This window comes from Eptatretus burgeri, chromosome 13, assembly GCF_056783735.1.
Source record: "Eptatretus burgeri isolate ZD-2024b chromosome 13, Ebu_testis_v1, whole genome shotgun sequence".
Classification (NCBI taxonomy): Eukaryota; Metazoa; Chordata; class Myxini; order Myxiniformes; family Myxinidae; genus Eptatretus; species Eptatretus burgeri.
Genome location: NC_140973.1, coordinates 44,625,667 through 44,647,893, shown reverse-complemented (window position 1 = coordinate 44,647,893; position 22,227 = coordinate 44,625,667). Strand labels below are relative to the sequence as shown.

The window sequence follows — 22,227 nt, the reverse complement described above, 5'->3', positions numbered from 1 at the left end:
CACACACACACACACACACACACACACACACACACACACACACACACACACACACACACACACACACCATCACCACCACCACCACCATCCCTCACAATCACCACCTCCTCTGATGGTCGTTCATTCAACCAATCTCACACGTCAAACTCACTCATCCAACCAATCTGAACAATCCAACTCACTCATCCAACCTACCTCACCCATAAAACTCACACATCCGCCTTAAAATTAACTTATTATTTCATATTGCTAAAAAAAAAAACTTTTGAAGAAAATATATGGCTATTTCCTTTCTCCTGTGGCTAATCATTTGAAACCTGGATTAGCCACAGTGGCTAATTCCTTTTGAAAGCCAGAGCACACCCAGTTAAGTGAGCCAGTATCGTTCAAGATTTTCACCTGTTCTCTTGTGAGCAAAACATCAATTCTTACTGCTCCTTTTGTCTGAATTGTATTAAAGTTAATCATTCAAGGCTTTTGATTTTGAATACAAGATGATAGTTTATGAAGATTGATTTGATTAACATATACATACCCCAGTTGGCACTTTACTACTCATTTATTTATCAAAAAAATTATGTGAGACGAATCATAACACCATTATCTGTATTAATCTGTAATTCTGTTTATTCCAAAAGCAAACAATATTGTTGCGAATTCGCGCCCGCCAGCGTGCGATCGACCGCGTGTAGCCAAAAGAGGCCGCCTCGCCCACCGGAACGGACAATTCAGTTGTGACCCTCCGGGAACTACCGCCCAGAGCCAGTCACGGGTGGGGGTTTAACCTCACCACGATCGTGCCAATTGCCCACCCGTGCAGGATAGAGTTGCTCGCCCAATTCGACCTACCTAAGTACCTGCGCGAGTGGTCGACCGGGCGATTGTCCCTCGCCGCAGGTCGATTTCGGACACGAACTGCTTAAGCGGTTCGTTCCGTGCTGCAGAGATAACCGAGCGGAGCTATCGTCAACCTCGATGGTTAGGATTATTTACTGGGCGTTTTAAACCCACTATCAATCCCTTATGTCATGCAAGATGGAGATTCAATACAAGGAAAAGACGAAGCGAAACGGAAAAACAGTTCACACAATGCACTTTAATACGGACACATGGAAGCACGTATATACAGCCATACAGTCAAAACAAAATGCAAGGAAAGCGTTAACACGAATAAGGCAATGTACAGGCACAGACCCTTAGGCAGTTCTACTTGTTGGACACGGCGCCACAGCATGCATTCAACCCGAAAGAAAAGAAAGCCACCCTCACAGGCAAGGAGGCAGACAGGTCCGTGGACCACATGTACGTGGATCCTGGAGGAGCGGCCAGGTCCACGAGACCGAGAAGGTCTTGCCCGCGTCCTCATGACGCGATGGCGGGCAAGCCGCAATTTTCGCGCAGCTGTGCCCCGACTCCGTGCCCATGGCATGGTCGGCGAGCCCTCTCCGACGTGCTCCGCGCGAGCAGTTTTGTTGGCACCACGTTTAGGGTGGGGGAGGAACGGGGCCCCCCAGCACTATCTCAGCGCGGATGGGGGCGGGGGGTGGAATTGCTGATGCTCAGGGAGAGGGGAATGGCTGGCTGGCTTGGACCCCGCGATGAGACAAGCGACCCCCGCACGCAACCTCGTTGCCGACCGCCGTTTTCACGTGACTCGAACTTGAACTCGACCAGCCGCCTGCAACTGAACCGCGCGAACGGCACGAGTCACCTTATGCTCGTGTCTTTATAGGCCGCAGGAGCCTATATGCAAATATCAGGATCAAAACGCGATTGGAGGCGGGGTCACGCCACCCTCTGTTCAGCCATTGATGCAGCAAAAAGGGGGCGTGAAGCCTTTTTGATCCGAATTCCTCTCATAAAGGATCCACGTTCATCGTGCTTGGAGGCGGGGCCATATCGCCCGACGCTCGCCCATTGGATGGAGAAAAAGCGGGCGTGAAGCCTTCCTGATCTGAATTTCCCCCTCGGAAAGGCTGCCATTCGCGCTCGCGGCTCGATGCGTTTGGCAGCAATTGCCGAACGGGCCCTAGACAGCCCGACATTCAGTGTTCACAGGTGGTGCGGTTGCTGCTTGTGAAGGAGAAAGGCGAAGGTGGTGGAGTTGTTCGGGGGCGTTGTTGAGCGTCGTTAGAGAATGGCGGGTGAGGCGATGCTTGGGGGGTTGGGTTGTGGAGGTGAAGGTAGTGGCGGTTTGGTGGAGTTGTTCGGGGGCATTGTTGATGGTGACGATTTGGTTGTTGGGGTGGTGTTTGAGTTGTTGGCGGCTTAATGGTCGAAAATAACAATAGAGAAAGAAAAATGGCTAACTCAAAGCATCGCAGCCCGGATGAATCGCACATATTCCCTCTATACAACGGGTTTGGGCTAACTACACATGAACTTACCAATATATCTCACCTGAGGACTCTTTATGGTGTAATGCGAATTTCCACAACCATAGCAATATGTATCAACTTCTTCACTCTCTCCTTTTTCAATGTATAGGGAAGTATTCACCCGATTAGACTTTATAGTTTCCTTTTGAGCACTCAAGTGAATCGCATAGATTGTATACAGACTTTTAAATGCTGTCATATCCAAAATGGGTTCTTTATTTCCATTACATTCACACACCTTTTGGTAAGACTTGTATGCTTCAGCATAATCATTTTTTTCCCAATTAATTTCCAATCTATCTCGTGGATAAAATGTTCCATCTAGAGAAATGCGAAGTTGTTTCACCTCAGCATTATCACTCAATGCATTATTCTTATCAGTAGCAGTATCACCATCTGTTTTTTTTAATGAGCCACAGATATCGTGGCTTTCCTTCCAGAACACCCAAATTCCACGTGTATGTGGTTTAGTTCAGTTTAACGTGTTGGCATCTTCTTTTAAGGTATGATACATTGAGTGGCTTCTTTGAGTTAAGTCTTCTATTCAACATCTCTTCTGTTTTGAGGTTAGGAGTGTATTCACTAATATACCAACTAATTTCAACAATAACAAATTTATTCTGAGCAGCAAAAGCATTACCAACACCAAAAAGTAATCTTTTTTTCATTATCATTCCTTTGCAGTTGAAATCTAATTTTAAGACCATACAGAACTTTATCATGATCACAAAATCCAAATATATCTTTTAGAGGAAGTGCCACAGTAAAACTATTATCTGCTTTTGTATCATCATTATACATTCCTTTCCTTTGACTATATCCAGGGTCTGTGTTTGTTCCCGTTGACATATCAGGAATAAATCCTTCGACAGCCCCCTTTCCCATTCTATCACTAAATGAATATAGTGAAAATTTCATCATTTCAGATGTAGCAGAGACATAATCAACCGCTTCAACTTCTTGTGTTTCAATGTACAAACGTACACTATCAAACATTTTCCAGAAGAAATCATTTATGAGTGTAGCGTTTGTATTAGTCGCAGTCTTAGTGAATGTATATTTACACAACAAGAAACTTTCGGCTTGATTCAAATAAGTTTGTTGATTATTTATTTCAAAACTTTTTGTTGCATTTGCATTCCAGTCTGTTCCAGTTATTGCATTTACATGGAAGTAGTCTTCTTTTTTAGTGGAGTTTGAGATGACAATGGTATCATCCAAATCATAGATACCATCAATTGCTTCCATACTTGTATTTATTTTGGAAAAAAGATGTTAAAACTTTTGAAACCCTGACCCAAGTATTTTAATTATTTTCTGTCGTTCTTGGGGAGACAACTGAGTTTTGCCTTTCTTAATTTCTTTGAATGCTTGTAATTTATGAGATTCCTTTTGGGCATCTTGTATACTCTTTATAGTACCTGGTACATTTCCCACAGCAGAAGCAGTTGAACCAATTAGGTCTTTATGTTTAAGAATAGTTGAACCTATACCCATTAGAGTATCAATTATCCCATCCCCTTTTTTTCTTAATTGATGTCCGACACCCCTTTGTCTCTTAGGTTTATAGTATTGTCTACCAAGATACATACCTTCACCCTTGTAGTATGGGGAAAGGAACATCCCATCCCCTGTAATTATTTTATATTTTCCCAATTCGTGTTCCCTCACAATAACCATCGTATTTATTTATTGGAAAACTTCACGTCGGTGAATTCTGATGGATATAATTTCTCCATTAAAAGAAATCATGCGATTATCTTGGTCGGTTATCCTAAAATTTACTCTGTAGATGGTTTTTCCTGGCACAGGTAGATAAACCAGATTTTTGGGTTCCATATTGAATTTATAACCAATTGGGGTTGAGTATGCGCTGAATGAAAATATTGTATTTGTTCGTATTCAATCATTATAAGCGCCATCAATCAAATCACAGTGAATTAGTACCGAATTTATGCCTGAGGGTATTTAAATAACATTATCACTGTAAAACGTCCCATTAGTTTCAATCTTTTTTGAGGAGAAACCCAATAACTCTCTAAATTAATTATCAATTGTGAAATCAACCTTGTAGTTATTTTTAAGTTTAATCGTTTATTTTGAAGTATGTTTTTGAATATATATAACAATCTTTTTTGGTTCATCACCCTGTTCTTTCATAAGACGAGCAATTTCGGAAGATATTTGAGAAATCTCATATGCTCCGGGTGAAACTGTTATCGTTTTGTATCCACTTCCCGGATTATAACTAAACTTGTCATTTTTCTCGGTGATATTAAATAAGGTATTATAAGATTCCATGGACAATAAAGACGCCTCATATTTTTTTGTTGCGTCAAGTTGTGGTGGGTATGGGAATGAAGATGTGTGGTCACTTGTGAAATTAAAACTAAGGATTGTGCTTCTCATCTTATTTAATGAGATAAAATGTCTTTGTATTGACATTTATTAATTATTTTCATGTTCATCAACCGGTCCAAAATGGCTGATGCTTCATTAAAACAATTGTTATTTCCAGCCTTCTTACTACCTAACAGCAATAACAGTCTATTAACTAATTGTAATGGGTCATTTGGAAGAAAACTAACACCTGAACCAATCCTACTTAAAGCCTGAATAATGTGTTTCTCCTTCTCATTCTTCCTACTTTTACCAGATAGACTAACCCTATAATTAAGAGAGTCCAGCAGATCAATATATACTCTATCATCATTATTTTTCATATCCAATGGTTTATCAAAATACTTTGATTTATCCCTCACAGTTGAACCTTGTCTTCCATCTTTTGTGAGAAGAAACATTAATCTGGGGGTTAATTTAACAGGGGGTTGAGCAGAACTCAAGAACCTGAATTCATCTTTAAATATCAATACCTTTTCTTTGGCAATATGGAATATTGCTGGTTGTTCTGTTGGAATGACACCTGCTGTGGTTTTTAAATCTGTTGAATATTCATTGTTTTGGAGAGCATTCACAACATAATCAGGGGGTTGATTGATCTCTTTCAGTTGTTGAAATAATCCTTTTTTTTTTTTTTGTTTTTTTTTTTTTTTTTTTGTATACCTTGGTCGAGGCTCGTATGAGAGCTAACACACAACTCACAGCAAGGAGGCATGAGACAAGAGGGGCGGGAGTGGAAGGGACAAAACATTGGGGAACAGACACAGGTGAACTGTGGAAGGGAGAGGGATGGGGATGGGACGGGGAACATGGCGAGGGGAAGATGGACATTAAAGGGACTTTCAGGAAGGAAAGCAGGAGAATTGAAGGAAGTGGGCTTGGGTGGATTATCGGGGGTAGAAAAGATCGAGGATTTGGATGGGGGAAGATAAGAGGTGGTGGTGAACTTCATCATCATATTCTAATTCTCCTATATGCTCTAATTCTTCCTCCATCGTTTGACTGAAATCTTTTAACATTTGAAGTTTTTTGGGAGTCTATTCTATTGTGGGACCTGTGGAAGCATCTAGAATTTTTTCTTGGTAAGTTTTTTAAAGTGGTTAAAAATTTTTCTCTTGTTTTCTTTCAAATGCTTCTTCACCTGGTAGTTTCTGTCTGCATTTCTTCTTTATGCCTTCCTGTTGTTTTCCAACTTTTGAAACCAACTCTTGATGTTCCTTAAATCTTCTTGCTCTTTCTTTCGTATCCATTTATTTATTGGAAAATATCATTTCATGAATTGTAGAGATCAACAGGGAAAATTTCCTTTTCTTCATCATTAAAGTAGATGTGTTCAAATAAATCATTTTCTTAAAATATTTCATCAAATTCTTTATTAACATTAATACGAGTTGTAATTTCTTCCTCACTAATACTTGTATCTCTGCTTTTCATACGTTTGCGTTGAGTTTCTTCATCAACATCAAAATCAAATGATAAAATCTTAACCCCATTACCACTCAGATGTTTAATAATTTGTTTCATTTCTTCTTTTTTTTTTTTTTTTTTTTTTTTTTTTTTTTTTTTGTATACCTTGGTCGAGGCTCGTATGAGAGCTAACACACAACTCACAGCAAGGAGGCATGAGACAAGAGGGGTGGGAGTGGAAGGGACAAAACATTGGGGAACAGACACAGGTGAACTGTGGAAGGGAGAGGGATGGGGATGGGACGGGGAACATGGCGAGGAGAAGATGGACATTACAGGGACTTTCAGGAAGGAAAGCAGGAGAATTGAAGGAAGTGGGCTTGGGTGGATTATCGGGGGTAGAAAAGATCGAGGATTTGGATGGGGGAAGATAAGAGGTGGTGGTGAACAGCTGTTTTGAAAGCCTGGAGGGAAGAATGGGAAAGAATAGAGTGAGGAAGTTTATTCCAAAGGCGGGAAAAAGAGGAATGAAAGAGTGAAGATGAGCAGTGATTCGTGATTTTGGTAGTTTTACCAGAAGGGGGTTGTTGGCGGACCTTGAGCGCCCTGTGGAAATGTGGTTGGGACAAATCGCAGAGAGAGCAGGGGGGGCAAGGCTGAGGAGGAGTCGGTAGAAGACAGAAAGACCACCGACCAACCTGCGGTGATTGAGTGAGAGGCCCAAAGACTCAGCTTCATTGCGGGAGATGCCAATGATCTTAAAGCCCTGGTTTCGACAGCGTGAAGTCGAGAAAGGTGGGAGGCAGGAGCACCAGCCCAGAGGGGAGAGCAGTACTCCATCAGGCTACGGACAAAAGCTTTGTAAGTAGTCAGGAGCTCAAGAGGGCCGAGGAAGGACTTTGCACGACGGAGGATTCTCAGTCGGCGACTGGCTTTGAGGCAAGGTTGGAAATGTGACTTTCCCAGGAAAGGTCATGGCAGATAGTGAGACCCAGAAGCTTGAAAGAAAAGACTTCTTCCAGAGGATTGTTGAGAAAGTGGATGGGGGTTTTGTAAACGGTCCTTTCGAAGAGACATCGTGAGAGTGTGAGATTTGTGTGGATTGAAAGACATGTTCCACGTGTTGGACCAGTTTGTGATTTTATCCAGATCTGCAGTGAGCGAAGAAGCTGCTGCTTGCCGGTCTGAGGGATGACAGATGGTACGGCAGAGGGTGGAGTCGCCGGGAAAGAGAAATAGAGGATTTTCCAGAGAGTCCGAGAGATCATTGATGAAAACCAGAAAAAGAACAGGGCCCAGAACGCTACCTTGAGGAACTCCAGCCTGCACAGGAAGAGGGGATGAAAGAACTCCATTTAGGGCCACACGTTGACTGCGACAGGAGAGGAAGTCTGCGAGCCATGAGTGGAGATGGCCTTGAATACCATGGGAAGAGAGTTTGGTGAGTAGGGCAGGGTGCCAGACTGTGTCAAAAGCACGTGATATGTCCAGGGATACGGCTCGGATTTCCTGTCTGGCATTGAGGACCTCCATCCATTGATGGGAGAGCAGTAGCAGCATATCCAGGGTAGAGTGACCTGGTCTGAAACCAAATTGATGATTGGAAATCAAGCCATTGGAGAAGAGGAAGGATTTCATGTCTGAAGCAATGATGGATTCCATAACCTTGCTGATGATTGGGAGAAGGCTGATTGGTCTGTAGTTACAGGGATCTGTTTTTGCACCTTTTTTATGCAGGGCAGTGGATGTTAGCAGATTTCAAGCAGATGGCAGATGACCTTGGGAAAATGAGAGGGTGAATAGAACAGAGAGAGGGTGAGCAAGAGCAGAAGAGCAGGCTTTGAGGACACGTGGGCTGATGCCGTCTGGGACCGTTGCAGAATCTGACTCGAGGTTTGAAAGCAAGCTCTCCACCTTGTCAGAGAAAAGGATACAGAGTCCAGGGACAGTTGGGTGCGACTGGGTAAAGTGGGTAGAGATAGTGATGGGTTTAGGACACAAGATTTAGCTGCAAACACCGAGTTTAGACATTCAGCTTTATCACGTGTGGAATCAGCAGTGCGGCCATTTGAGGTAAGGGAGGGGATGGAGGGGGAACATACACCAGAAACAGATTTGATTAAACGCCACCAGGATTTTGAGGAGGGAGAGAGGTTTGAGAGTTCAGACTTGAGATGAGAAAGATGTTGTTTTCTGGCTCTCCTGAGGGTAGATACACACTTGTTCCGAGCTTTGTGGAAAGAACTGAGATTGCCCTCAGTTGGGTTTGCTTTCCATGAGGCAAAGGCAAGTTGTTTCAGGACAACTGCCTCACTACAAGCTTCAGTAAACCAAGGGCGGGAGGAAGGGTAAGACAACTGAACACGAGAGGGGATAAATCTGTGCATGAGGGAGAGCAAGTTTCTTTGAAAGAATTCCCAGGATGAGTTGATGTTTGAGAAAGTAGTGATAGGAGACCAGTCTGTAAGTTTGATGGCTGCTCGAGACCCTGCCAGTCGGCTTGAGTGAAATGCCAGACTCGACGGCGGTGAGGTGGTTCTCTGATGACAGCCAGAGAGATGTCCACTTTAACAAGGACGTGGTCAGAAGAACCAATTGGAGCGAAGGAAGAGCAGCAGATATTGTCAGGGAAATTTGTCAAAATCAGATCCAGAAGAGATGGAGTACCATTGGTTGAGATCCGGGTCGGGAAGTTGACCGATTGAGTCAGTCCCAATGAGTCACAGAAAGCTTTTGCTGATGTCCCATGGCAGGTGAGAGAGGTACCCACACCTAGCCAACTGGCGTGATGACAATTGAAGTCGCCACATAAGAGGAAGAGAGAGTTTGGATGAGAAGATAGAAGATGGTCCATGTTTTCGGAGAGTGAGGTGTAGATGGAGTCATCACTGTTCGGTGGACGGTACAGTACACATATAAACATGAGGTGGGAGTGGAGGGGAAGCCGAAGCCAGAGGTATTCCTGGGGGTGTGGGGGAGAGAGAGCAGTGCAGGGAGAGTGAGGAATAGAGTCTTTGATGAAGAGAGCAACACCTCCACCAGGACGAGGCTCAGGTCTGTCATACCGTAAGAGGGAGTAACCAGGGAGTGATACTTGGGAGTCAGACACGTCTTGGGAGAGGAAAGTTTCTGTTAGGCAGATAATGTCTGGTTTGTCAGTGGCAACCTGCATGGAAAGATCTGAAAGGTTTGAGCGAAGGCCCCGGATATTTGAGGTCCACACTTTAATGAAGAGGTAGGGGAGGAGGCTTTGGGTGCAGGAGGTGGAGGGGCGGGGAGGGTAGGATGAGGGACGAGGGGGGAGGTAAGGAGGGTTGCTGAAGGAGTGTGGGTATTGCAGAATAGCGAGGGAGGGGGCCTAATGAGGAGGAGAAAAGGCTCTGTGGTGCTGGGAGAGAGGGGGGTCAAGAGACAAGGAAGATGGCAGTTGAGGATTTGAGGAGGTGGAGTGAAGAGATGGAGGTGAGAGGGCAGTGGAGGGAGGCAGGTTGGTGGATGAGAGGGGGGCAACTTAGAGAAGGAAGAGTGAGGGGGATGAAAGGCGGGAGAAAGGTGAGGGGGGAATTTTTGAAAGAGGTAAGAGGGAGGCTTGGAGGGAGAAGAGTGGGATGGTTGCTTTGAGAGTGAGAGTGAGGGGTGAGGGGGGTGAGTTGGCACTGAAGTTGGAAAAAAAGAATGGTTGATGGAAAGCGAGCATCCATGGCAAACTGTGGTTTTTAAAAGTTTTAGGTCAGAGATGCGATTTAACACAATTCTTGATGGATGCAATGAAGGCGAATTCAGATTATGGAGAGAAGAAGCGCTGTAATAGTTGGATTTTTTAGGCAAGGAATGAAGGAGAGGTCGAAATGAGAGCAGTCTGTTAAAATAGCAGAAGAGAAGTGCATTGTGAAACAGTAAAGAGTACCACATGTGTGAGAGAGGAAGATGAAGCATTATAAGATCGTTTTTGTTGTTAATATTAATGTATGAGAGAGTTCAACAGATTAGGTCATGGAAGTGTAAAAAAAAAGAAATCGAGGAAGACGAGGAGGAAGTTAAGAGGAAGAAGAAGTAGCAGAATCGGGAGAAGGTGAGCGTGTTGTTGTTGTTGTTGTTGGGTATATATATATATATATTTTTTTTTGAGATAAGAAAGAGATTAGTTGGGAGAATGGGGGATGTTTGGAAAGTGGGGAGGATGAAAATTGAAGGTAATGGGGAGGATAGAAATTGAAGGTAATGGGGAGAAAAAACAAAAACAAAAAAAAAACGATCGAACACCGAGTGGAACCGGTAGGCCTCAAACCTAGGACTAGGCCTCAAACACCAAGTAAGAACGTCGACATAAATACTCACAAAATAGCACGATTTTTGAAACAAAACTGGATTCTGGATTCTGGATTATTTTCTAATATCCCAAGACCACCAGATTTTAGTTTCTTTAACTCACTCTTACAATGTGAATATTTTGTTGTACCAAGAAAAACCTCAAATATTTGACCTTCATTCCTCAATTGCATATGTTCCTCTACTGAAATATAGTAATAATCTTCACCTTCTACTTCTCCAGGTTTTATTGCTCGTTGTTGTTGATACAATACGAACTACATGGTGCTTTTTAAGCAAATTTACAGTATTCTCATTTGTACTATACAAGAACCTTGATTTATGAGTTTTTTTCCAGAAGCAGATTTACCCACAAGATTTATAATAATAGTTGTCATTTATATACGTAATTGTTTATAAAATAAAAAATATATCCCTTAATATCTCATCTTGTTTCACAACAACATATTTATATTTTTCAGTCGTGTGCTTCATATAATCCCCAAATTCCTTTTCACTACATAATGTAGATCAATTGTCTCTCCAAAAATTGTTTATATCTATTGAATTTAACTTGAATAAAATAAAAGTATTAGCATTGTTTCTTATTGAGCGACGAGGGAGTTGAAAGTATGATTGACGAAGATAAATACAATTACAAGAAGAATGTCTCCCTCTTGTGTAGTAGCTATCCATTACTGTTTGGTTTCTCTCATTAACACAATCATCAAAGATAACGAGGTTCTTTTTTGATTTATCAATCTTGGAGAGAAAATTATCATCCGCATTATCACGAAGAATACAAGGTATCGGTTTTGATTTCTTTTTATATCTCTGTGTATCACAAAATAGTTGTATTATATCTTCAATGTTGTAATCATTTGGTTTGTTTTGAAGTTTAAATAAACCGATATATATATCTTCTTTTTGAAGACCAGCATTAAAACCTTGTGAGAGTAGTTGATTCTCAGATTGAAAACTTGACTTTGTGAAAATTATTAAATTATCATAATCTAAAAAGTTGGGAGAAAGGAGCATCTTTAAAAGTAAGCAGGTTTTTCCACATCTACTGAACCAACTATGAGACATCTTAATGAATTTGGAAGATTTTTATGGTTGTTAAATTTTATCTTATTTTCACAAATGGGTAAAAAATCATTCATTTATATATTTGGAAAACATGTTATTTAATGTATTATTGGCTTTTTTTAGAAACTCTATATTTTATCCTAAGTTCGGGTTTAATTTCAAGATTATCCATTATTTTATTTATACAATATCTTGTGTTGATCTTTCCCTGAAAAATGGCAATCGTGAATGATGTATAACAACAATCCTTTGAACATTTCTCCAATACATTCAGTTTCTTCCATTGTAAGGAAATATGTGTTCTCACCCTCATAATTTACATTCATTTCTCTAATCAATCTTGTAACGTAAATCATTTTTGGTGTAAATTTAAAAGAATTATATTCCCTTTTATATTTTTTATTATCATTAATTAGAATATAATCACAGAATATACATAAGCCTGGTGTTGGCGCAGTGGTTAGGGAAGCGGCTTGGGATCCAAAAGGTCCTGAGTTCAAGCCCCGTTGGGCCACTGAATTAATACACACCAGGAGGTTGACTCAGCCTGTCATCCTTGCGAGGTTGGCGAAGTGAGTACCAGTGTACTGGGCCGGTGTATACCCGGCTAGAATAGGTGTACCAGATCCCTGGTTCGTAAGAGGCGACCAGGGTTGCGTCAGGAAGGGCATCCGGCGTAAAACCTGTGCCAAATCATTATGCGGATCACAACGGATGATCCGCTGTGACGACCCCTAACGGGAGCAGACGAAAGAAGAAGAATCACAGAATATACATTGTTTATAAGCTTTTGACTCTGTGTTTAATCCCACTCCATCACATGCATGACAATTCTCAAATTTGTCATAACCAGAATCAAGGAATTCAAGGGGCTCAAGATCTAGTGTACTATCCATATTCTCAGGTAAAACTTTGCTTAAACTAGAACGGGCACTCAGTAGAGCGCATACCTTTGCCAACGCTACATTGCCCCCCCCCTCCAGAAACCGTTGATTGTGAGGGTATTTAATCCCATACCACATCTGCCATCTCATATGTGTTATGATGGCTTAAAAACATTAAATTTCCTGCTGTTTGACACTGATTCACGTACATTGTACAATTTCTGTATGAACTCCCTGACCTTTTTGGGTGTCGGTGTCAAGTCAATCTGATGATAACTGGTCACATTATAAGATATTATTTTCTGGCATTTTAGGGGCATTTAGCACACATGAGTTTCTGTTTTTCTAAATAAGTTATTTCTTGTGAACAAACAAACATTCATTGTACAAAAATGACGATTTTGACCTTTTCATGACCTCGACCTTGACCTTTGTACTCTTAATTTTGTAATTGGTATTAGAGTGTGGGGAAAAGAACAGTCAACATTTTGGTGTTGGTTTCATGAAAATCGGATAAGAATTGACCGTGTTATGACTAAAACCGCACATTTTGCAATGTCGTGACCCCCCCTGACCTTTGACTCCCAACCGCTAATAAGGGTTATTACGTCATTGTGTCATGTCACATATCACAAGATGGGGCATTGAATTCTGAACATTTTGGCATTAGTTGCATGCAAATTGGATACAAATTGACCGCGCTATGGTAAAAAGACGATTTTGACCTTTTCATGACCTTGACCTTTGACCCGATCACTCCCAAAATCTAATCAAATGGTCCTCGGATAATAACCAATCATCCCACCAAATTTGCTGCGATTGAGTTCAATACTTTTGGAGTTATGCGAATAACAAACAAACAAACACACATATTCACAAATAAATAAATAAATAAATACACAGCGATCAAAACATAACCTTCGCAACAAAGTTTGCGAAGGTAAATATAATTTTCTTGATGAAAAATCTGTTTCATTTAAAGGTGAATCTGTGCTTAAAACCATTTTATCCTCCAACTTTTTTCACTGAATAAATAAAATGTATCAAGACACAAAAGACAAGTTTCAATCAATCTCTTCATTTGTAAAAGATACTTAGAAATATGTCAAGGATGTAAAATTGAATAAAGATAAATATAACTATTGGATAAAAACAATTATGGTGAATAATATGAGTTCTTCATTTTTCTTCAGTGGAAGGGCTTTTCGTATATCTGGATGTACATCAATTAAAGTAGCTCGAACAAAAGTTTCTCCTCTCCTTCTGGCAATATATTCAAAACTAGAAAAAGCAATGAAACAAGAAAAAGTATCAAAAAAGAAAAACCTTATGGATGAAGCTTTAGAAAGAATAGATAAGACCATCAGTGATATGCAAGGAGAAATTTGTATTTTTTTCAACAACCCTAAAGATGTAAATCCTGATGAAATAAAGGATGTTAATATATCAGGTGAAATGACATTTCGTTCAATAGTAGTTAAGGATCATTTTAAAATTACCTTTAATATAAAAAAATGTAGTCGTTGGATCTGTTCATGAAAAAAAGTATATAGATATGGTAATGTTTTTTTCTACAAATTAAATACGAGTCATTATTCAACTGAAGATTTGGAAGATTATGAGAGTGATGACAGTTATGATACCGAGAGTTTGTGTTCAAATGATAGTTATGAAAGTAGTTTTATAGATGATTATGAAAGTACCGAAGATGAATCTTAGTTTAAGCAAAGTTTTGTTTTATAAATATGGTGAATACAACGTACTACGATGTTTGTAATCATGAATATAAATGCTATAAAAAACACCTTCAAACCAACAAACACACATTCAATCTTTTCAGACAAATATCTCCACTTGACCAAGAAACAAAACATTGTGATAGATGTGATAATGATATTCTTTAAAAAATTTTTTTATAATAGACACCTTCAATCACGCAAACACAAGAACAATGAAATAAGGGAAGGTGCCACTAAATTCTCCATTGAAAACCCTGATGGAGCATTTATGGGGCATATGAAAATAAGATTGTTTCGCTTTCAAGACCCTGGACCGTCTTCAATCATGGAAGCTGTTGACATGGTTAAACAAAGGATTGAAACTATAATTAAAAACACATTAAGTGAAATGAAAACTTTAAAGTTTTATATGGGAGTAAAATGAAATATGGTAAGACAGGGCGACGAAACTACTCCCTATATGAGGTCAAACCCTCACTTTATTTCATCATTTCAAGATTTTGTAAGATGTGATGTTTACGATGAACTCCAGAGACAAGAACAAGATGTTGATAACACTGTAATAGGTAGTAGATTTACTATTACAAAAATAGTCTTTTTAGATATACACATCTTAAAATCATATCCTCTTCAAGCTTCTTCTTATATTGATTTACCAAAAGAGATAAAACTTAAGAAAGCGGTTTTTAATATTCAAAACAAAGATAATAAATGTTTTTATGGTCTGTTCTTGCTCACTTACATCCTCCACAATGGAATCCTGAAAGGGTTGAACATTATAAGAAATATGAATAAGAACATTATAAGAAATAGGAATACATTAAATGTTAAAGATTTAAAGTTTCCAATGTCATTGAGAGATATTCCTAAATTTGAGAAAATGAAAAATCTATCTGTTAATGTATATGGATTAACGGATACAAACAAAGTTCAGATATTAAAAATTTCAAACAACCATAAAAATGATGAAACACACATTGACCTTCTCTACTTTACTTCAAAGGAAAAAATCACATTATGCTTTCACAAAAATGTATCAACATTAACCAAATCACAACTATACAAGAGAAAATGTAAAACGTATCCTTGCAAGAGATGTTTCAACTCCTTTCATACAAAAGAACGATTAAATCAACATTCAAAATATTGTAGTAATCATAAATCACCCGTAATCAATTTACCAAAAGAAGGTTCAAATATAAAATTCAAAGATTTTAACAAATCTATAAAACATCTGTTTGTGATATATGCTGATTTTGAAAGTATCCTTGAAAAGATAGATACTGTTTCTCCAAATTCAAATAAATCATACACAAATAAATATCAAAAACATACTCCTTGTGGTTTCTGTTATAATATCAAATCATCTGTTGGTGATGAATACAACAAGTTAGAACTTTATGGAGGAGAAGATGCCTCAGAGGAGTTTGTAAGACAATTGGAAAAAAGACTGTATAAGACTAAGAGAAATAATGGTTAAAACCTATAAACCAATGTCATTTACAAAGGGAGATAAAAAGGAATTTAGAAAGAACAGTATCTGTCATATTTGTGAGGAGAAAATTGAGGGAGAAGTCAAGGTTAGGGATCACTGTCATCTTACTGGTAAATATAGAGGTCCAGCTCATTCCCGTTGTAATCTAAATGATAAGCCTCCAAACTTTATTCCTGTCGTTATTCACAACAACGCTCACTATGACACACATCTATTTATAAATAAACTTTCAAAGACATCTGGAGATATTTCTGCCATTCCTAACACAGATCAAAAATATATGTCATTCACAAAAACATTTCATACATCCCCCATAACCCATATCAGATTTCTTGACGCATACAAGTTTATGGCAACTCCATTATCTAACTTAGCATCAAATATTAAAAACTTCCCGAATCTTAAATCACATTTCTCAAATCAAGAAGAGATTGATCTCTTATCACAAAAGGGAATATATCCATATGACTATATGGATTCATTTGAGAAGTTTAAAGAAGCACAACTTCCTTCAAGGGAAAGTTTCTATGGTAAGTTAAATAAAACTCATATTTCCGATAGAGATTATACACAAGCTAAAAAGGTTTGGGAGAAGTTTAACATAAAGAATCTTGGAGAATATCATGATTTGTATCTTAAAACTGATGTATTGTTATTGGCTGATGTGTTTGAAACTTTTTGAACAGTCTGTCATAATAAAAATTCTTATGGATTAGACCCCGTTCACTATTGCACAGCCCCGGGTTTGGCTTAGAGTGCTATGTTAAAAATGACAAAACAAAATTTGGAATTAATCAGTGATATAGATATGCTTTTAATGATATAGAAGGCTAAAATAGGAGGAATATTTCAAGTATGTTCCAAGACATATGCTGAAACAAATAACAAATATCTTCCTGATTATAATAAGAATGAGGACAACTCTTACCTGATGTATTATGATGCTAACAATTTGTATGGGTGGGCTATGTCTCAATCTTTACCTTATGCAAAACTTAAATGGGTTAAAGAAAAACATTATAAAAAAGTTTTACAAGACTTTTCTCCTCTCAAAAATAATTGGATGAAGCTGAAGTTGGATATTATTTTGAGGTTGATTTAAAATATCCAGACGAACTTCATCACAAACATAAAGACCTACCTTATGCCCCTGATAAAGAAAGTGCAAGAAAAGAATGGTAATGTGATTACCAACAGTCATTCAATATAAAAGGTAAATCTCCAGAAAAATTACTTACTACATGAAATGAGAAAGAAAGTTATGTTTTGCATCAAAGGAACTTGAGACAATATTTATCTGCTGGGTTGAGAGTGAGGTAAATTCATCAGATTTTGAAATTTAAACAGTCATTGGTTAAAGAAGTATATTGATTTAATACAAAAAGGAGAACAGAAGCAAAAACAGATTTTGAGAAGGACTTTTATAAATTAATGAATAATGCTGTATTTGGAAAGACTATGGCAAATGTTCAGAATCGACAAAACATAAGACTTGCTACATCTTGGAAAAAGGCTTCAAAGTTAATTAATAGACCAAATTTTGAACGAGAGGAGGTGTTTTCAGAGAACTTTTGTGCTATTCATTTGAAAAAAGAGAGTATTGAAATGGATAAACCTATTTATATAGGAACATGAATTCTCTACTCGTCAAAGTCGTTAATGTATGACTATTACTATAATAATTTAACATCAAAGTATAAGGATAATGTGTCATTGTTACATATGGATACAGATAGTTTTATATTAGAAATTAAGACAAGTGATGTATATGAGGATATGATTGATAATATTGATATATATATATATATATATATATATATATATATATATATATATATATATATATATATATATATATATATGATACAAGTAATTATAAGTCAGGTGATGTGTTGTTTTCATCAAAGAATAAAAAGGTTATTGGTAAGTTTATTTGTTACATATGGATACAGATAGTTTTATATTAGAAATTAAGACAAGTGATGTATATGAGGATATGATTGATAATATTGATATATATATATATATATATATATATATATATATATATATATATATATATATATATATATATATATATATATATATATATATGATACAAGTAATTATAAGTCAGGTGATGTGTTGTTTTCATCAAAGAATAAAAAGGTTATTGGTAAGTTTAATTGTTACATATGGATACAGATAGTTTTATATTAGAAATTAAGACAAGTGATGTATATGAGGATATGATTGATAATATTGATATATATGATACAAGTAATTATAAGTCAGGTGATGTGTTGTTTTCATCAAAGAATAAAAAGGTTACTGGTAAGTTTAAAGATGAATTGGGTGGGAAGGTCATGAGTGAATTTATAGGATTGAGATCAAAATCTTATGCTTTTACGTATATTGATAATAATAACATTGAAAGGTGTGATAAGAAGCTAAAGGGAATAAAGAAAAATATAATCAAGGAAACAATAAACTTTAAACATTATTACAACTGTTTAACCTCAAAGAAGGAAGAGTACAGAAAAATGAATACAATAAGAAGTTATAAACACCAATGAAAAACAGAAGAGATAAATAAGAAAGCATGAGGAGCTTTTGATGATAAAAGATATATTTTAGAGGATGGAATCAATAGTCTCCCTTATTGTTATAAGTATAAGTGCTAAGATATTGGGTTTGGAATTTTCACAGGCTACCACCGTCTTTTTACTGATTTATAAAATAATGATAGAACCAAGCAACAACCAAACCAAAGAGTGGAGATGTAATTAGCCTTGGTATTTAAATAGAAAACATAAAGAATGTGAGAAATTTCAAATTAGTCTTATTGAAGAAATAACCGGGGTAAAAGTAGATAAAACAAATAAGCGGATAAATTTAATTACAAATAAGTTGGAGGATGTAAAGAAAAAAATTAATATCCTTGAATGGACTGACAATTTTGATGGTTATCAATTGAACAATGGAAAAACAATTTACTACAATCTCAAAATGATATGTGGCTCAGGAGGTGGTCAAATAAGAGCATTGAGAGAAGTTTATCATTTCATTTCTGCTCAACAAAGACATTTAAACCACAAACTAAGTTCCAAAGTAATCTTTGTGAATATACTCGATGGTGATGAATGTAATCGGAAAATTAAGTTATTCCCCAAAGTAGAACATGGACAAATATTTGTTAGTTCGCTCTTTGAGTGGAATGAAAATATGAAAGGGAAGAAGTGCTTTAATCATTAAGTCTCAATTTTACATTTGCTTCTATGGGAGGGGGGAGAAAATCAGTCTCTTATTTTGGGCTTTTGGGGCTTGAGCCAGAGAATTTACCATTCATTTGTATGGGAAGGGGAGATTATTTTATAATCAGTCTCCAATTTTGGGCTTTTGGCCCTTGAGTCAGAAAGTTTTCCCCTTTTCCCCATTCATTTGCATTGTTGTGGATTTCCGCCCGCCGTCGTGCGAGCGACTGCGTTTAGCCAATAGCGGCCGCTTCGCCCACCGACGTAGCAATCCAGTCGCGGCTTTCCGGATCAACACCGAAAACCAGCCACGGGTATGTTTTTAACCACACCACAACCTTGTCCGTACTCTACCCGCGCTACAGGGTCCGATCGCCAAATAGTCGATTTACCTAATTAATCGCACGGGCAAACTACCGAGAGATTGTACCTCAACGGGCCCCGCTTGGAAATGAGCCGCTTAAGCAGCTTGCTTCGTTTTGGGATAACCGAGCAGGGTGTTATCGCGAGGCCCCGTTGGACCCGATTCTATTATCGGTTATTTAAGAACCAACTATATTCCGAGTGCAATATGGCAGTTCAATAAGGGAAAGGACACAACGAACGGGTGAACATTTGAACAAGCACATTTATTTCACAAGACACATATGCAGGCATGCACGTCAATCAATGCAGCAATGGCAATCATGCAGTTATGTATGCAATCAAGGAGAGCACGCATGTAATTATGTATCATGTAAGGGACAAACCGCGAGCAATGCAAAAGAGCTACGACTGTCTATCTATTATATACACACTTAACAATTCTACTTAAAGACATGGCGCCACAATGTTCACGCAAAGAAACAAGGAAAAACCCCAGGACAGACAAGGGGTAGACTGGACCTCTTGGGGTCTTTATGAGCCCGGAGCCGGGTAGACCGCAAACGCTCCGAGAGGCCGGGCTGGTTACCTCCACCCTCGTGGTGACTCGTGGGGGGGGGGCGACCCTCGACGTTCCCTCTCCAGCGACCCACGGTTAGGCACGGTACGGCAGGCCGCGCGCCTTGGCTCCGCTGTGCTCCGATCTCTCCCGCTCCTCACCATCCTGCTTACTCCAGACTCCAGGCGACTCAGTGACCAAAAGCTCCACACAACTGCCCACAACTCTGACACAACTCTTCCCTCTCCTCCACACACAACAACCCCAACAACAAACTTTCCCTTGCATTCAGCGCCCCCTTTTATCTCGAGCTCCGCCCGCCCCGATCTCTCCCGACCCTCCTGCCAGCATGCGCGGAAACTTCCAGAAGCAGGGTGTTTTTCCTCCCGAATCGGGGCCTTTCCTTTTGTTTTCATAGCTTTCGTTGGTTTTTATTCCCGGGTAGGGTTTGTCGTTTGGGGGTGGGGCCGTCGTCCGTTCTCCTCCTCCGAATGCCAGGCTTCTCGCAACCGTGTGCCGAGGTGGAAACGCGGTGGTGATTACGGTGGTTGTCGTAATGGTGGGGTGGCTGGCGTTTTGTGTGGGTGGTGTGGTTGGGCGGTTGTGGTTAAGGTGGTTGTTCTGAAGGCGGTTGTGGTGGTTGACATGCGGTTGGTCCAAAATAACGATAGCAAAAGAAAAACGGCTCACTCAAAGATCACAGCCCTGCACACGAATAATTGCCCGTTAAACATCAGTGGGGAAATCTATCTAAACACAGACTTATCGACATAACTGATCTAAGGACCTATATGGTGCTCTGCGAATTTCCACAGCCGTAACAGTATGGTTGCCTCAGAAGCCCCATATATCACCTACTCATGTGAGATTACAACTCTCATATACCACAGTCATAACTATACCATTTTTGCCTGGCCCTGACATGACCATTTCTCCAATTCAATTTTGTTCAATTCCCATGCCATCCCTCCTTTCACCTTTGCATACATATGATGTAGATGACCCTTAAGTTCCAATGAAACCATTTTTCCAATTTATATTATGCTCGCGGTGCCTAGCCATCTCTTCTCTGACTAGTTTAATCAAGAGACACAGCATGTTGTACTTCACACACGTAATTGCATCTCTGTCTACGTAATTACATAAGGATGTAAAATGAATTGAAACGTGAAAATGGATCTATGAAACATGTAGTTGTTCTTGCCGCTCTTGTTGTGGCTGTGGTTGTTTTTGTTTGTGTGCTCCTTGCATGTCCTATTATATATTTATGCCACTGCCACCAAAGAAATTATGTTTTTGGGTCATCCGTCTGTCTGTCTGTCCATCCGTGCATCCAGCACGATAACTTCTGAACCACTAAAGGGATTTTTTTTAAATCAAACTTGGTACAAATGTGTATTAGGATGCAAAGATGAAATGCTAAAATTTTGAGGTCAACGGTCTTGTGACCTTTACCTAAAAGTATCAGATTTTTATTTGGCAAAATAAAAAAATACCGGTTGATCGTCTACGCCCGCTGCCTTTTTTGAAGCCGCCTCCTTTTTATTGTTTGTTATTTTTTCAAACATCATGAGAAAAATAATAAAATCATACCTGTGACCAAAAGAAGCTGTGCAGCGATACTGCTACACCACTTAAAAAGTAGCCCCTTGCAGGACTGACGGTTACTTCCCCAAAAGACTAAACAATAAACCCCAAACTAAACAATAATAAAACAACTACAGGTACATTCAAAGTACACTGCTCCCATCACAGCACTGCACTGCCAAATAAAAAATAACATCCTCCAGCACGCGACATCGCTGGGGTGCTTTCGGCACCCGGCAATGCCGCCGTGCAGCACATGGAGATGGAATTGGGAGGAAGCAGTGTACAATAATTGATTGAATAATTGTATAATTAAAATAAACCAAAAATAATCGTAAAATAATTGATTTCTCAATCAATTGCCGAATAGCATACCTAAACCACCATGGTTTCATCCGAATCTGTAACTTTTTGAAAATTAAGTATTTAATCGAAAAATGAATGATTAATCAATAAATAAAAAATACCCTTTATAGCAAAATCACTTGTTCACTGTCATGTTCAAATATCAGCTTCCTCGCTCAAAAGGTGCTTGAGATATTGCCCAACTGAGAAATAAAATGAATAAGTAATTCATCAATTAATTGATTAATCAAAAACTAATAAATACCTTTTTTTGCCAAAGCACATCTTCACTTTAGTCCCCAAAATTTCAGTTTCCTAGCTGAAAGGATGGCTGAGATATCGCCTGGACAAACAAGAATGAAAATAATGAATCGATTAATTGAATAATTAAATCAATAAATCAAAAATATCCTTTATAGACAAATTACACTTTTGTGTCC

The 22,227-nt window shown here is 38.8% G+C and overlaps 1 protein-coding gene and 1 long non-coding RNA gene across 6 annotated transcripts in view; one reads left to right on the top strand and one right to left on the bottom strand.

The window, feature by feature from the left end:
* Positions 1–22,227, top strand: part of LOC147014342 (BCL11 transcription factor A-like) — a 118,759-nt gene that overhangs the window by 75,041 nt on the left and 21,491 nt on the right. The window lies entirely within an intron of this gene.
* Positions 12,366–22,227, bottom strand: part of LOC147014341 (uncharacterized) — a 200,664-nt gene continuing 190,802 nt past the window's right edge. For both annotated transcript variants that reach the window (XR_015050742.1, XR_015050741.1), the window contains one exon: positions 12,366–13,747. This is a non-coding gene — a long non-coding RNA (uncharacterized LOC147014341). The remainder of the gene's footprint in view (positions 13,748–22,227) is intronic.